This window comes from Salvelinus alpinus, chromosome 34 (assembly GCF_045679555.1).
Source record: "Salvelinus alpinus chromosome 34, SLU_Salpinus.1, whole genome shotgun sequence".
In the NCBI taxonomy this organism is placed as follows: domain Eukaryota; kingdom Metazoa; phylum Chordata; class Actinopteri; order Salmoniformes; family Salmonidae; genus Salvelinus; species Salvelinus alpinus.
The window spans coordinates 23,201,783-23,219,191 of record NC_092119.1 but is presented as its reverse complement, the minus strand read 5'-3'; the positions used below and the strand labels follow the sequence as shown (position 1 = coordinate 23,219,191).

General features: G+C 40.4%; 1 pseudogene; it reads left to right on the top strand.

Moving 5' to 3' along the window:
* The window catches only part of LOC139563767 (potassium channel subfamily K member 10-like), a 40,363-nt pseudogene extending 31,890 nt beyond the window's left edge, over positions 1-8,473 (top strand).
* Positions 8,474-17,409: the final 8,936 nt, after the last annotated feature.

Genomic DNA, 17,409 nt, shown 5'->3' with positions numbered 1-17,409 from the left:
TTGGCACCTACTACCATACCCCGTTCAAAGGCACTTGAATGGCACGTATACAATCCATATTTCAATTGTCTCAAGGCTTAAAAATCCTTCTTTAGCCTGTCTCCTCCCCTTCATCTGCACTGATTGAAGTGGATTTAACAAGTGACATCAATAAGGGATCATAGCTTTCACCTGGTAAGTCTGTCATTGAAAGAGCAGAGTCCTTAACGTTTTGTATACTCAGTGTATATGAGAGGGCATGTTCAGTGATGTGTAGAAAGTAATGCTCCTTTGCTGAAGATATGCGGTTCAGTCCATCTCGCTCCGTATATGTGACAGGAGGGTAGATATATCCATACTTCATGAGGGAGTACACATCACCACCACTTGACAGCATGAAGGACAAGTGAGGAGGTGTTCACTAAGCAGGCGTGTCTTGATCTTGTATTTGTATATTCCCGTCAAGAAGGCTACAAGTGCTGAGGCAATTTAATTTGAATGCTCATTCTAATCCACGATTCCCTCCCCTGAAATGGCACTACTTCAGCAGAACTGCCGTTTATTCTAAGGCAGTTAAAACTCTTTGGGCTGGCCAACATCCGGTGAAATTGCTGAGAGCGAAATTCAAAATACAAAATTCGTAATATTAAACATTCATGAAAATACAAGTGTCTTACATCGTTTAAAAGCTTAACTTCTTGTTAATCCAGCCTCTTTGTCAGATTTCAAAAAGGCTTTACGGTGAAAGCACACCATGCAATTATCTGAGGACAGCGCTCCGCATACAAAAGCATTACCAACATTTTCCAACCAAGCAGAGGCGTCACGGAAGTCAGAAATAGCGATAAAATAAATCACTTACCTTTGAAGATGTTCCTCTGTTTGCAATCACAAGCTACATAACAAATGGTCCTTTTGTTCGATAAAGTCCTTCTTTATATACCAAAAAAGTCAGTTTAGTTGGCGCGCTTGACTCAGTAATCCACCGGTTTCCCGGAAGTTAGCAATAAACTTCGTCCAAACAAGTCAAACAACGTTTCTAATCAATACTCAGGTACCCAAATATGTAAATAAACGATAACATTTAAGACGGAGAATAGTATGTTCATTACCGGAGATAAATAATGAAGTGCGCACCCTCACCGACGCGCGCCACAACACTACAGCCAAAATGGGAGCCACCTTGAAAAACTACAAATTCTAGCTCATTTTTCAAAAAACAATCATGAAACTCTTTCTAAAGACTGTTGACATCTGCTGGAAGCCCTAGGAACTGCAATCTGGGAGGTATTCCATTGATTTCCCCATAGACAGGCATTTTAACTTCTCTAGGGTAGGGGGCAGCATTTTCACGTTTGGATGAAAGCATACCCAAATTCAACTGCCAGCTACTCATCCCCAGGAGATAAGATATGCATATTATTAGTAGATTTTGATAGAAAACACTCTGAAGTTTCTAAAACTGTTTGAATCATGTCTGTGAGTATAACAGAACTTATTTAGCAGGCGAAACCCCGAGGACAAACCATTCAGATTCTTTTTTTTTAGGTCACTCTCTTTTCAATGAGTTTTCATTGGGAAACCAGATTTCTAAGCGAATTGCTTGCAGTTCCTACGGCTTCCACTGGATGTCAACAGTCCTGAGAATTTGGTTGAGTCTATTCCTTTGTGTAATGAAGAAATACGGCCATCTTGAAGTCGAGTCACTCTAGGTGTGCTGTTTGATTGAAGCGCATGTCCAGAAGGCATGCTACATTTGGTTTTAATCCTGTATTGAACACAGATCATCCCGTCTTCAATTTTATCGATTATTAACGTTAAAAAATACCTAAAGTTGTATTACAAAAGTAGTTTGAAATTTTTTGGCAAAGTTTACAGGTAACCTTTGAGATATTTTGTCGTCACGTTTGAGCAAGTTGGAACCTGTGTTTTTCTGGATCAAACACGCCAAATAAATGGACATTTTGGATATATATCGACGGAATTAATCGAACAAAAGGACCATTTGTGATGTTTATGGGATATTGGAGTGCCAACAACAGAAGCTCGTCAAAGGTAAGGCATGAATTATATTTTTATTTCTGCGTTCTGTGTCGCGCCTGCAGGGTTGAAATATGCTTCTCTCTTTGTTTACTATTGTGCTATACTCAGATAATAGCATCGTATGCTTTCGCCGAAAAGCCTATTTGAATTCTGACATATTGGCTGGATTCACAACCAGTGTAGCTTTAATTTGGTATCTTTCATGTGTGATTTAATGAAAGTTTGATTTTATAGTAATTTTCATAGTAATATGGCGCTCTGCATTTTCTCAGGCTTTTTGCCAAGTGAGACAGTAGCGTCTTGCCTAAACTCAGATTTTTGGATATAAATATGAACTTTACCGAACAAAAAATACATGTATTGTGTAACATGAAGCCCTATGAGTGTCATCTGATGAAGATCATCAAAGGTTAGTGATTAATTATATCTCTATTTCTGCTTTTTGTTACTGCTCTCTTTAGCTGGAAAAATTGCTGTCTTTTTCTGTGACTTGGCTCATACCTAACATAATCGTTTGGTGTGCTTTCGTCGTAAAACCTTTTTGAAATTGGACACTTTGGCTGGATTTACAACAAGTGTAGCTTTAAAATGGTGTAAAATACTTGTATGTTTGAGGAATTTAAATTATGGGATTTCTGTTGTTTTCAATTTGGCGCCCTGCAGTTTCACTGGCTGTTGACGAGGTGGGACGCTACCGTCCCACATACCCTAGAGAAGTTAAATGTTTCACCTGCTATATCAGTTCTGTTGTACTCAAAGGCATTATGTTAACAGTTTTGTATACTATAGAGTGTTTTCTATCCAATACTACCAATATTATGCATATCCTAGCTTCTGGGCCTGAGTAACAGGCTGTTTACTTTGGGCACCTCATTCATCCAAACTTACAAATGCTGCCCCCTATCCCTAATTAAAGGTCCTCAGGGAAATATTAATTCATTTTCAATTTATACAATAAGTCCTTATTGTATACCGCACATAAACATTGTCATTATATGATGGAGAAAAATGTGATATTGTACTGCATTTTTGGAAACTAGAGTACAGATTAAGGAGAGTCTTCGTTGAGTGTGCGAGGCAATAGGAGACTGCAGTTCTTTAATGTTAATGTCCTGCCTCGGTGGACGAGCCTGTGATTTTTTTTAAAGCAGAAAAGACCATATAAGATCGAAGAGATAAAAGTCTTCCGGTAGGTGACAGTTTTCACAGACGTTCTGTGCATGTAGGATGAAATACCAAAGGAAGTGGAACAAACACTAGTATTTTAAGCAAGGTCACACACGCACAACAAACCACCAGACATTTTAACAGTCTTTGTAGTAGAAGAAGTTGGCATTCATGTAAGGATGTGCTAAGAATGGAGTTGTATGTTGTGAGTATTGACTGTGAAATGTTCCTTTGTTTATGTACACACTACACAAGATATTATGGACTAATCAGCTGTTTGGCATGCAGCCATCTATCATTTAACACTCAGTAAAAACAAAGCCCATGATGTCCTGATAGTAATCATTACAAAGGAAGTGATCCCTCCCCACCAGATCCTTAGGGATGTACCCTAACAGTGTTTACCCAACCCTTTAGATTGGCTGACTGAGTCTCACACACCTGGCCAGACCCCTGCTACTGCATGCCTTGCACGCCACAAGCACACAGCTAACCATGTGGACTGTGGAGAACACTGATCACCATCACACCCTGTCCTGCTTCACAGCCTCTCCCTTCCATCCTTCCTTCCCTCCCCTCCCTCTCTCTTATCACTCCCTCTGTCCTCCCACCACTGGTGACCTTCCAGGTTCATCTGAAGAGATAGTCACAGTTGGGACCATCATCAGTCATCTGCTCTCACATGCATTAAATAACCAATGGTGTGTATGATGAGTTTATATCGGCTATTAAATGCAGTCAGACAGGTGTTAGGCCTATGGTTTTGTCTTTACATCGTCTGAGGGGTTGTTTGGTACTGTCCTCTTTACTGTCTAGCATGTGTTGAAAGACAAAAGGTTATCCATTGCTGCCAAGATATCAACCAAATGTGTTTGGTTCTGGGTTAATTTTGTTCTTCATTTGTATGTTTAAGTAGATAAACTACACGTCGAACTGTATGCTATGTACCAGTTAAGATAACTAACTCTATGCTCTGTCTGTTTCTCTCTTCCTCTTTCCCAGCATGCCATAGACGCTGTCAGTGCAGGAGTCAGTCCGATCGACACATTTTACAACTCCAGTCACTGGGACCTGGGAAGTGCCTTCTTCTTCGCTGGGACCGTGATCACAACGATAGGTATCCTCCACCACCAAACCTATTAACTCGTAACTTGCTCCTCTGATTAACTGAGTACAATAAAGCAATAGTACTAGTCTACTTTGACGTGTAGGCTATGAGGTAACCTACAGGTGCTGTGACTCAATGTACTTCAAGTGCAGCTCTGTCAACGTTACACAACTGTAATGCAATGTGTGCTAGCAGGGAAATGGATAAAAGAAAGACTGGAAAAAGAATGCATCGTTCACAGGATGTACTTCATGCTAATGTGTGTGTGTGTGTGTGTGCATGTTTACTGTTCAAGTCTCACAGTGTCTTCACAGTACATCATTTACTGATGATAATAGCTTTCTATCAGGAGGTGGGAAGGAACAGTGTCACTAGGGTGTGTTTTTAGCAGAACATATGAATACCATTTAATCTGTTTATACAATTACTCTGCTTCTCTCACTGTGGATAGGGACACACATCCCACCGTGCTGGTTCAGATTAAGCTGTGCTCTAGTCATCCCCGCCCATGTTCAATCTCTCCATTCACTGCAGGTTGTAATTAATGTCATGTTCTCCGAGTCCAACCTGATTATTTCCTCTCTTGGTGTTTATTTACCTCTAACCTCCAACTCCTGGAACATAACACAGGCCTTGCATAACAAAACACCACTGTGACAGGTTACGGGAACATAGCTCCCAGTACGGAGGAGGGAAGATCTTCTGCATCCTGTACTCCTTATTTGGCATCCCACTGTTTGGGTTCCTCCTGGCTGGCATCGGAGACCAGCTGGGGACCATATTTGTCAAGAGCGTTTTGAGGGTGGAGAAGATATACAGGGTAGGTTGGATTACTTGAGAATTTAAGGTTATGTACATGGGGATTTACTGAAACTGCAGATGAGCACATGATGCTTTAAGAGGTGATTCAAGTTAACTATAAGCAACTTTCGATCAGACTGTTAAATTAATTTAGACACACCATGTTTGATGAATTATTTGGTGAAGAAAAGGGTATTTGAAAATGAGTATTTGGCGCCTGCTATGTAACCGAGCAGTAACTATAATAACATAAAATGTTCCATTGACTCTAAAGAGGAAATATGCTTCCCACAGTGAAAACCAAGCATGTTACCTCCACCCCATAATGACCCTATTCACTGTAAACGGCACAATGGCTTTGATACAGTTATCCCTGTAAAGGCTATACGTCTGTTATCCAGGTATTAGGCCAGGCTCAGTGAATGGATTTGAACTCTTGTTCCCCCCCAAGGAGTTAACACATGAGTCAGGCTAGCTGGGGCTGAGATTATGATGTGCTCTTTGTAGTGAGGGCAGAGGTGTTTGATGGAGTATGGAGACTGAGAAGGTAGAGGGCCAGGACCTGATTGAGATTCTGTGAGCAGGCTGTATGTATCAAATGTCTCAGAGTAGGACTGCTGATCCCTGTCCATATAATCATATTTATTGTGATCTAAAAGCTTAAACTGATCCTAAATCAGCACTCCTATTCTGAGTTTCTGTGACAAAGGGGGAATTTGTGAATCAGGCTTTTCCTACTGGATTAATGGAGAGTGGTTTTGAATGCTTTTCACTTTGGTCTCTGGAGTGATTTGGCTAATGGATATTGATGCATAGGGCCATTGACTAAACTAATTATCCTCAAACATACTGTGTCTTTCAGCGGGAAATGTAGTTAATATGTATTTAGTAAACAGTTATATCTTTTGAGTTCTTGTTGACTTACCGTTCACCTCTGACCAATGTCATTTTTGTCCTGAAGCAAAAACAGAAACAAATAAGCCAGACCAAAATCAGAGTTACCTCCACCATACTCTTCATCCTGGCCGGGTGCATAGTCTTCGTCGGTGTCCCAGCGGTGATTTTCAAACATATCGAGGGATGGACGACTCTGGATGCTCTCTACTTTGTTGTCATCACGCTAACAACGGTTGGCATCGGGGACTATGTGGCAGGTATGATAGTGTTGTAACAGGTTTACTGTGCCTTAGACATACATTTGTTTAGTTCTCTGTTTCTACTCACCATTTTCTCTTTTCTCGCATTTGCATTCAATCCACGTAATATGAAATTAGATTATCTCTATGAAATTAGCTAATGGAGTCTCCATCAACCCAAGAGGTTATGTACTTGTGTTTTGTTGTGTCGTCATTGCATTTGATAATCCCATGAATAATGATGCTATAATTGACTGTCTGTAATTATAACTCAGACAATCTTATCTAGGGGAATATTAGAGAAAGACTAATCCAAAAGAATTCAAAACCCAATTACAAACTTTGTGTTTGTCAAACTGAAACTTTCTGCCTCCCTGGTCCTACTAATCTGGCTTTAATTAAAATGTTTTTTTTTGTGCTACATTTTTTATTGTTGACAATAATTTGCCAGTAGCAGGCATCAATGTATATACGTAGATCATCCAGTAGTTGGCATCCAATGTAACAACTCTTCCACTGTTGTCCCAGGTGGGGATCGGAAGATCAAGTACATGAAGTGGTACAAGCCCCTGGTCTGGTTCTGGATCCTGGTGGGTCTGGCCTACTTCGCTGCGGTCCTGAGCATGATCGGAGACTGGCTCAGAGTGCTTTCTAAAAAGACCAAAGAGGAGGTGGGTGCTGCTCATTCAATTACAGTGCCTGTCATTACATTATCTAAAGCGGTGGAAACTAAAAGGTCACTCTTTCCCTCCCCTGCCTTCCTTCAGTGTCTGTTTTGTTATTATGTCATGGAGTCGCTGGAGCGCGATGAGACAAGGATATCCCTACCGGCCAAACCCTCCCTAACCCGGACGACGCTAGGCCAATTGTGCGTCGCCCCACGGACCTCCCGGTCGCGGCCGGCTGCGACAGAGCCTGGGAGCGAACCCAGAGACTCTGGTGGCGCAGCTAGCGCTGCGATGCCGTGCCCTAGACCACTGCGCCACCCAACGTCTAGTTTTGATTAACATTTGGTTGAGTTGTCAACTAACGTGAATTCAACCACCATGTCACCGTATTTACTGTAGGTTAAATGTTGTGAAAAAAAATATGAAATGACCTTATGTTGATGACTTTTTAAAATCCAATCAGTTTTCCACATCGATTCAACATCAGTCACATTAAATGTTTTTGTTGAAATGACGTGAAAACAACGTTGATTCAACCAGTGTTTGTCCGGTGGGTAGTGTTTAGGCTGATGAGTGAATAGTGAGCTTACTGAGCTATTGATCTGTAAGTACAGTATAGATGGATACTGTGATATTGACTTTCTATGGAAGGAGCATTGCTTTTGTCTGAGGGGGAATTTGTACAAGATCCAATCAATTAGATTTACAAAGCACACACCCCCCACCCTCATGCCTCAATCTCCATCTTTGTGTGATTTCAGGTGGGGGAGTTCAAGGTCCACGCCGCTGAGTGGACGGCCAATGTGCAGGCCGAGTTCCGGGAGACGCGTCGGCGGCTGAGTGTGGAGATCCACGACAGGTTGCAGCGGGCCGCCACCATCCGCAGCATGGAGCGCAGGCAGCTGGGCCTGGAGCAGAGGACCCACTCGCTGGACATGCTCTCCCCAGAGAAGAGGGCCGTGTTTGTCAGCCTGGACCAGGGCCGCTTCAAGACCTCCTCCCAGGAGAGCATTGACACCAAGCTGAATAACTTGAGGTTGCGAGGGGCAGGGGAGCTTTGTTATGAGCAGCGGAGAGGCAGCGAGCAGACCCAGCAGGCCTCATCAGAGGACGATAAGCTCTTCAACCTCCGCTTCCGCTCCCTCACCAAGCTAACCAAGAGACACAAGAACCGTGACCTGAAGAGTAACATTCCCGATGATGTGCGGAGAGCTTGCGAGGCAATGGAGAAGAGGGAGGAGGACATGGAGGAGGTGAAGGAGGAGGAAGGGGGCGAGAGGAGGAAGGGCAACACCAGCTGGACAAATTTGGAATACCCAGATGAGCGCATTAAACTGAACGGTTTTGTACTGGCTCAGGCCAAAGAGAGGGAGAACGATAGAATGTTGGAAGGAAGAGAGCTTGAGTCCCAGCTAGAGTGTGCAGATACAGAGACTGAGTGAGAGAGAAGAAGCATTTTTTTATGTCTCAAAATGCGCCTTGCTGTTTTTTCTATGCTTAGACTGTTCTGAGTAAATGGGACCGTTCTGTTCAAAATAAGTCACTGTGCCCTAGCAATGTAAAGACTAATGTTGCCAAAAAGTGGAGAGAAAAGAGACCGAGGCTATGGTCTAATTTGGTGAAGACCTCTTTTCTCTTGGATAGTACTGGACCTACCAGAATCTCCTTTCCTTTTTAAAGTAACACCCACTTGCTACCCAGCCCCACCCCACCCGCATCAATATCCAACAAAAAAGACGCAACGTGGGATATATCTTCTCTTTGTTACCTGAGGCTTATGTAAGCAAGTAACCCAGTGAACTAGTGTTTCACCATCCCAATGAAATTTGCACCAACTATATAAATCTTCACTTATTATTATTAATTCCACACCAGCTATTTTTAGCCCAGGCTGCCTAACAAATATGACTTGAGGGGGAACTGGATCGATATACAATTTGTGCATTTACTGAAATGATGTGTACAATTATTCGTACATTGGTTATGAAATGTAGCCCTAGGATAATCTACTAATCTTTTATAACAAAACCCTCTGATTGTGTATGGTTTTGACACTAAATTGGTGTTCTAAAGCTGTCAATGTGAAGTATAGAAACTTTAAAGTTCAGGGCCAGCTGTCCTGTTGTAATTTCAACCAAATGAAATGTACTGCATTAACATTTAGTACTGTTTAAGTGGAACATCTAGAAAATGAAGGGATTTTAAGGGCTGGGGTTTAAAAACAATTCAATTGAAACTATTTTTACTTATGAGGTTTTGATGGCCATTGAACTCAATTCATTTCTGTACATCATAAGAATCATTTATTAGTATGACATTGTTACTTTGTTCTTTGCTTGAAGATTATTTGATTCTGAATTATTTTACACAGCATATTTATGTATGTACTATAGTATCCATTCCTGCAGTTTAATGTTTTCTTTCACAGTAAATGGAATATGATTTTTCTTGTCCACACCATATGCTGTGCACTGTATGTGTTGGTGTTTTCCCCTCACACAATCAAACGATGCATTGCATTCACCCAGACAAAGAAAGGAACTTACCCTATGGGCTGTATTCACTTCACAGATCAATGTTTTTGGTCCTCTGCTATGTCTTTGTCTCATTGATGTACTTCCTGAGGTTTTACTCAATGAAATGTTTGTCAATTTGTTCCAATTTGCTATTTATATTTTTTGTTCATTTTTATTTTGCCCTATTACAGAATGGAGGTCTAGTAATCAGAAACACTTTTTGAATGGTGGCTATACAAACTTTACTCTGTCAAATACAATTACAGAATGTTTTTTGGTATGAATGAGGTAGCCTCCCCGCTGAGATTCGGATTAAAGCAGATTTTTCTAATTCATGATGTAACAAATTATTATTCGATTTTTAGTATTTGGAACATTGAATTCTGTCTTTGGTCCCTGTGGTCTTCTGCATAGTCAAAGAAGGAGCTGTTGCTGTAGGGACTTAGGCTCACTCATCATATCAAAACCACAACCAAAAATATTGCATTGATTGCAAAGCATGTAGTCCTGATAATGAATAACTACTGTTTGTAACCTCTAAAAAAATGGCTTACCATGACAATGACCTTTCTAAGAACCAGAGTGGATTGTCTTTGCTCAGTCTTTTTTGTTGTTAACAATTTATTTGTGCAAACATTGCAGCAAATGTAGTGAGTGCCTTTCTGGGAATAAATATCACTGAAGAAAATTAAGCTACTTTTGTGAAATTGTTTCTTATCAAGTGTATCGTCTGTGACTCCATTCCCATGTGTCTCTTAAAGTCCACAACCACCATTATTTCCAAACCTGTGATTAACATAATTGGATTTCTGATTCAGGAAATTATGAGATTTGACTTCCAGAACAGTTTCACTTCGCTAGCTTTGCTTTCCGGTCACATTGTTGACCTTGGGTGAACTGTAAGTAATCCAGGAGAAATTGTGATGCCTATACGATCATAGACAGTGGCGACTTGTCATTCAGGGCAGGTGGTTTAGCATTAATACATGTCACATATCAGTTTGCAAACAAAACAATTAAATACAAAATTGGATTTAATAAAGCCATATACAAACATGGTCTCTTTTTTTGTTTTCTTGAGTAAGGCATCTCCAAAATACAGGTGTTTCAGCCTAGCTCAGTGCTTTCTGTGGTGGTGGGCCAGTCAGCGGAAAATACGGAGCGTAGGGGTTGGCAATGTTCTCTTGTTGCGCCATGAATGGCTAAATGTTCTGTCACTCATTGGGACACTACGTCACCGCAAAATTTACACGGAGAGCTCGAAAATTCAAGCCCTTTGGGTGCTGCCATAGAGCTACATTAGAAGTGCCCATCTAAGAAGGCTCAAGGTCATTGTCCACAGGTAAAATTACTTCAAATCACGTTATATCTACAGTAGCTTTGATTGGACTGATCATGTCAACATCATACTTTCAAAATATTAGCTAGCAAGCTAGCAGTCATCATGATGAATCGTAGACAATCTACTGGCAAATCCTTTTTAATCCTTGTCATAAGAGAAATTACAGAAACAACGTATCGGTGCTCATCGGCCATTGTACATACACAAGTTGGAAATCGCAAATTCAACAATGAGTGGTTTGGATGGAATCAGTGGCTTATTGCAAGCATTGCAAAGCAATCACCAGCCTGCTATTCAGTGGAGTGGATGTGTGGCCCAAGTCTGGGTTTAATTAAGGGTCTCTTTTCCAAGATTAAAAGGATAAACATTAAACTCGAACTCGGGAATTCTAAATAAAAAGAACTCCGACTTGGAAAATAAGTTCTGAACAGTCTAGGATTTTCAACCGAGTTTGACCAGTTTATTCGACGTTTATTGGGAATTTTTGAATTTTTCGTTCAGTGCGCAAAGATTTCTTGGACATGTTCCCTCCACATGGCTAGCTAAAGTTGCTAATTCGACAGAAGAAATGGACATTCTAAAACAAAACAACGATTTATTCTGGAACTAGGACTCCTTTCACAACATTCTGATTGAAGATCATCAAAAGTAAGAGAATATTTATGATGTTATTTCGTATTTTTGTGTAAAATGTTGGCTCCAACAAGGCGGAGAATAGGTGAGCGCTGTCTCACAATATTGCATTCTGTATGTTGTACTAAAGTTATTTTTTTAAATCTAACACAGCGGTTGCATTAACTTCTCACGAGTCACAAACCCGGATCCGGGATCCCCCCATCAAAAAAGCTGACTAGCATAGCCTAGCCTAACGCGACAGGGATATCATATAATTTTCATGAAATCACAAGTCCAAGACACCAAATGAAAGATAAACATCTTGTGAATCCAGCCATCATTTCCGATTTTTAAAATGTTTTACAGCGAAAACACAATATGTATTTCTATTAGCTAACCACGATAGCAAGACTCAACCGCATATTTTCACAATTTTTTTACCGCATAGGTAGCTATCACAAATTCGACCAAATAAAGATATAATTAGTCACTAACCAAGAAACAACTTCATCAGATGACAGTCTTATAACAGATTTATTGTATAGCATATGTTTTGTTCGAAAAATGTGCATATTTCAGGTATAAATCATAGTTTTACATTGCAGCCACCATCACAAATCTCACCAAAGCAGCTAGAATAACTACAGAGACCAACGTGAAATACCTAAATACTCATAAAAAATTTATGAAAAATACATGGTGTACAGCAAATGAAAGATAAACATCTTGTGAATCCAGCCAATATTTCAGATTTTTTAAGTGTTTTACAGCGAAAACACAATATAGCATTATATTAGCTTACTACAATAGCCAACCACACAACCGCATTCATTCAACGCAAAGGTAGCGATAGCGAAAAAAACAGCAAAAGATATAAATTTATTCACTAACCATCACAATCTTCATCAGATGACAGTCCTATAACATCATATTATACAATACATATATGGTTTGTTCGAAAATGTGCATATTTAGAGCTGAAATCCGTGGTTATACATTGTGAAAACGTAGCAACTTTTTCCCAGAATGTCCGGATATATTTCTGACACTCACCTAATCTGACCAAATAACTTATCATAAACTTTACTAAAAAATACATGTTGGAAATCAAATGAAAGATACACTAGTTCTTAATGCAACCGCTGTGTTAGATTTTTAAAAATAACTTTAGTACGACATACAGCTTACGTTATAGCGAGACAGCGCCCAAAATCAGGGCCGAAAATATTACTAAACATTTTCAACAGAAATACGAAATAACATCATAAATGGTTCCTACTTTTGATGAGCTTCCATCAGAATGTTGTACAAGTTGTCCTTTGTCCAGAATAATCGTTGTTTGGTTGTAGAATGTCGTCTTCTCCTGACGAATTAGCAACCAAAGCTAGCCATGTGGCACAAAGGTGCCCAACTTCACATAACGCACAGAAAAGAAAATGCCGAAAAACGCAATAAACTGATATAAACTGATATAACTCGGTTTAAAATAACTACTTTATGTTTTTAACACATATATCAAATAAAATCAGAGCCGGAGATATCTAACGTCTTTACCGAAAGCTTTTCATAACGCAATCCAGGGTCCTTCCCGCGCCTTGCTGAACAAAGGAAATTTGGGGTCATGTCATTCCAAGAGCTCTCGTTTGACCTCAGATCAAGCTATACACCCCATTCCACCTCTCACTGCCTCGTGACATCTAGTGGAAGGCGTATGCAGTGCATGTAGATCCATAGATTTCAGGCAAATTAATAGGATGGCCCTGGAACAGAGCCTCGATTTCAGATTTTTCACTTCCTTACAGGAAGTTTGCTGCAAAATGAGTTCTGTTTTACTCACAGATATAATTCAAACGGTTTTAGAAACTAGAGAGTGTTTTCTATCCAATAGTAATAATAATATGCATATTGTACGAGCAAGAATTGAGTACGAGGCAGTTTAATTTGGGAACGATTTTTTACAAAGTGAAAATAGCGCCCCCCTATTGACAAATTAAGAACCAGTGTCTCTTTCATTTGCTGCACAACATGTCTTTTTTCAGTAAAGTTCATGATGAGTTCTTTGGTTAGATTACGTGACTGTCCAAAATATCTCCGGACAATTTGGTGCATCATGGCGACTTATTCACAATGTAAAACCAGGATTTGTACCTCTAAATATGCACATTTTCGAACAAAACATAAATGTATTGTATAACATGATGTTATAAGACTGTCATCTGATGAAGTTGTCCAAAGGTTAGTGATTAATATTATCTCTATTTCTGGGTTTTGTGAAAGCTATGTTGGCGGTGAATAAATGCGTTGTGTGTTTGGTTATTGTGGTGAGCTAATATAAATATATATTGTGTTTTCGCTGTAAAACATTTTAAAAATCGGAAATGATGGCTGGATTCACAAGATGTTTATCTTCCATTTGCTGTATTGGACTTGTGATTTCATGAAATTATATTATATGATATCCCTGTCGCGTTAGGCTAGGCTATGCTAGTCAGCTTTTTGATGAGGAGGATCCCGGATCCGGGAGGGTGACTCGTTAGTTAAGCAAGTCAGCCATATCAGCTATGTTTTTTTTAAAGGCAGTAAATTAGGCTGCCAGACAAGGCTCTATTGCTAGCCATGTATAGCAGTGGTAAGGTGTTGAGACTGCTGTTGGGACTCTGCTGTTGGGAGAGCTTTATGTAGGCCCTAACAGTTTGTGGGCACCGTTTGTCACCGTTATAGTTCAATTAATGTATTGTTGTGTTGTTTAGTGGCTTTGCTGGCATGCATCTATGCAATTTTTGGGGAGTTTGCCCCACCGAGATTTATATGCTAAAATTGCCACTGATCATAGCCTATGCCAGATGTAAGTATACTGTAGTGTGTGTGAAGACTTTGCAAAGACTCACTGAGTACTGTTTTTAGGGAATCGTCCTGGGCTGCTGGTTTCTCAGCAGTCATTCATCACTCAAAAAGTAGAGAAGAAACACATGGTTTGAAACTAATTAGCTTATTAGCTCACAATTAAAAAAAATGGTGTGTGTTTTGTTTGTACGTACAGTGGGGAGAACAAGTATTTGATACACTGCCGATTTTGCAGGTTTTCCTACTTACAAAGCATGTAGAGGTCTGTAATTTTTATCATAGGTACACTTCAACTGTGAGAGGCGGAATCTAAAACAAAAATCCAGAAAATCACATTGTATGATTTTTAAGTAATTAATTTGCATTTTATTGCATGACATAAGTATTTGATCACCTACCAACCAGTAAGAATTCCGGCTCTCACAGACCTGTTAGTTTTACTTTAAGAAGCCCTCCTGTTCTCCACTCATTACCTGTATTAACTGCACCTGTTTGAACTCATTACCTGTATAAAAGACACCTGTCCACACACTCAATCAAACAGACTCCAACCTCTCCACAATGGCCAAGACCAGAGAGCTGTGTAAGGACATCAGGGATAAATTGTAGACCTGTACAAGGCTGGGATGGGCTACAGGACAATAGCCAAGCAGCTTGGTGAGAAGGCAACAACTGTTGGCACAATTATTAGAAAATGGAAGAAGTTCAAGATGACGGTCAATCACCCTCGGTCTGGGGCTCCATGCAAGATCTCACCTCGTGGGGCATCAATGATCATGAGGAATGTGAGGGATCAGCCCAGAACTACACGGCAGGACCTGGTCAATGACCTGAAGAGAGCTGGGACCACAGTCTCAAAGAAAACCATTAGTAACACACTACGCCGTCATGGATTAAAATCCTGCAGCGCACGCAAGGTCCCCCTGCTCAAGCCAGTGCATGTCCAGGCCTGTCTGAAGTTTGCCAATGACCATCTGGATGATCCAGAGGAGGAATGGGAGAAGGTCATGTGGTCTGATGAGACAAAAATAGAGCTTTTTGCTCTAAACTCCACTCGCCGTGTTTGGAGGAATAGAAGGATGAGTACAACCCCAAGAACACCATCCCAACCGTGAAGCATGGAGGTGGAAACATCATTCTTTGGGGATGCTTTTCTGCAAAGGGGACAGGACGACTGCACCGTATTGAGGGGAGGATGGATGGGGCCATGTATCGCGAGATCTTGACCAACAACCTCCTTCCCTCAGTAAGAGCATTGAAGATGGGTCGTGGCTGGGTCTTCCAGCATGACAACGACCCGAAACACACAGCCAGGGCAACTAAGGAGTGGCTCCGTAAGAAGCATCTCAAGGTCCTGGAGTGGCCTAGCCAGTCTCCAGACCTGAACCCAATAGAAAATCTTTGGAGGGAGCCGAAAGTCCGTATTGCCCAGCGACAGCCCCGAAACCTGAAGGATCTGGAGAAGGTCTGTATGGAGGAGTGGGCCAAAATCCCTGCTGCAGTGTGTGCAAACCTGGTCAAGAACTACAGGAAACGTATGATCTCTGTAATTGCAAACTAAGGTTTCTGTACCAAATATTCAGTTCTGCTTTTCTGATGTATCAAATACTTATGTCATGCAATAAAATGCAAATTAATTACTTAAAAATCATACAATGTGATTTTCTGGATTTTTGTTTTAGATTCCTTCTCTCACAGTTGAAGTGTACCTATGATAAAAATTACAGACCTCTACATGCTTTGTAAGTAGGAAAACCTGCAAAATTGTCAGTGTATCAAATACTTGTTCTCCCCACTGTATGTACAACAAGCACCATTTTGAGTTCAACCTTTAAAAAACAAATAATAAGTTATCTACAGATACCAGTTACAAGAAACAGCTTAATGCTAAACAAATGGCAACATAATGCATAATGTTACTTAACTAATGACCGACAGAACATCTCCTGACATTGTGTAGGAGCTAGTTAAAATATACTTTTTACTCCATACATTTTCCATGACACCCAAAAGCACTCGTTACACTTTGAATGCTTAGCAGGACAGGAAAAGGGTCCAATTCATGAACATATTAAGAGAACATTCCTGGTCATCCCTACTGCCTTTGATCTGGCGGACTCACTAAACACACATGTGTTTACAAACTTTGTTTGTAAAATGTTGGAGTGTGCCCCTGGCTTTCTGTAAATAAAAAAAACAAGAAAATGGCGCCATCTGGTTTGCTTAAAATAAGGAATTTGAAATGATTTGTACTTTTGCTTTTGATATTTAAGTAGTATTCACAGTATTTTTGCAACCTCATGGTGTGGATATATATATTATATAACACACACACACACATACATAGGTATATATGTAAATATATATATGTATATATACACACACACACATACATACATACACACATTATGATAAATTATGATAATGCCCTTTTAGCGTAAGAGCTGTTTGAAAAGACCACTTGACATTTCAGAGTTTTTTTGGTGGGATGGAGTTTTGGAGAGAGAAGAGAGTTCCAAACCTCTCTGCCAATAACAGATGTTTTTCAGTTTTCCCCTCCCCACTCAGATCATTCCCAGACAGTCCTAGCAAAATTCTTGCTTGAGAAATTGCTCTTCGCTGGTTCGAATCCCCAAACTGACAAGGTAAAATATATTTTCATGTGCCTTTGAGCAAGGTACTTAACCCTAATTGCTCCGGGGTTGCCGTTGAACAGCAGACCATGGCTGTGAGGTTGTCTCAGGGAGAGTGGGATATGCAAAAAAACACATTGCCAATTAGGACAAATATAAGCACCCACTAAATGTATTATGATTCAGACAACTCCTCACAAATATTGGGTTCAGTTTGATGAGAGACATTTGAAAACATGTCCTGACAATGCAGTTGCACTCACATCAAGGAGCTGGAAAAAGACCTCTGTATGGGTTCCACATATTCTCGAAAAGGTAGTGACTCCATTGTTAAATGGTCCATGATTAATGTCAACCAGAATTAAGTCTATAGTTGTCATGCTGAGTTGATGCAGTGCCGGTGGCTCACGGTTTCTCCTCTATTAGGGGATGTTGAAGGGACATTGAATGACATTGTCCCAATGACATTGAAGGGACGGGACCAGGGTAGACCAGGGGCTGCAGAGAGAGAGAGAGAAAGAGACACCCTGCCCATATTTAGAAAACCTCTGAAACCC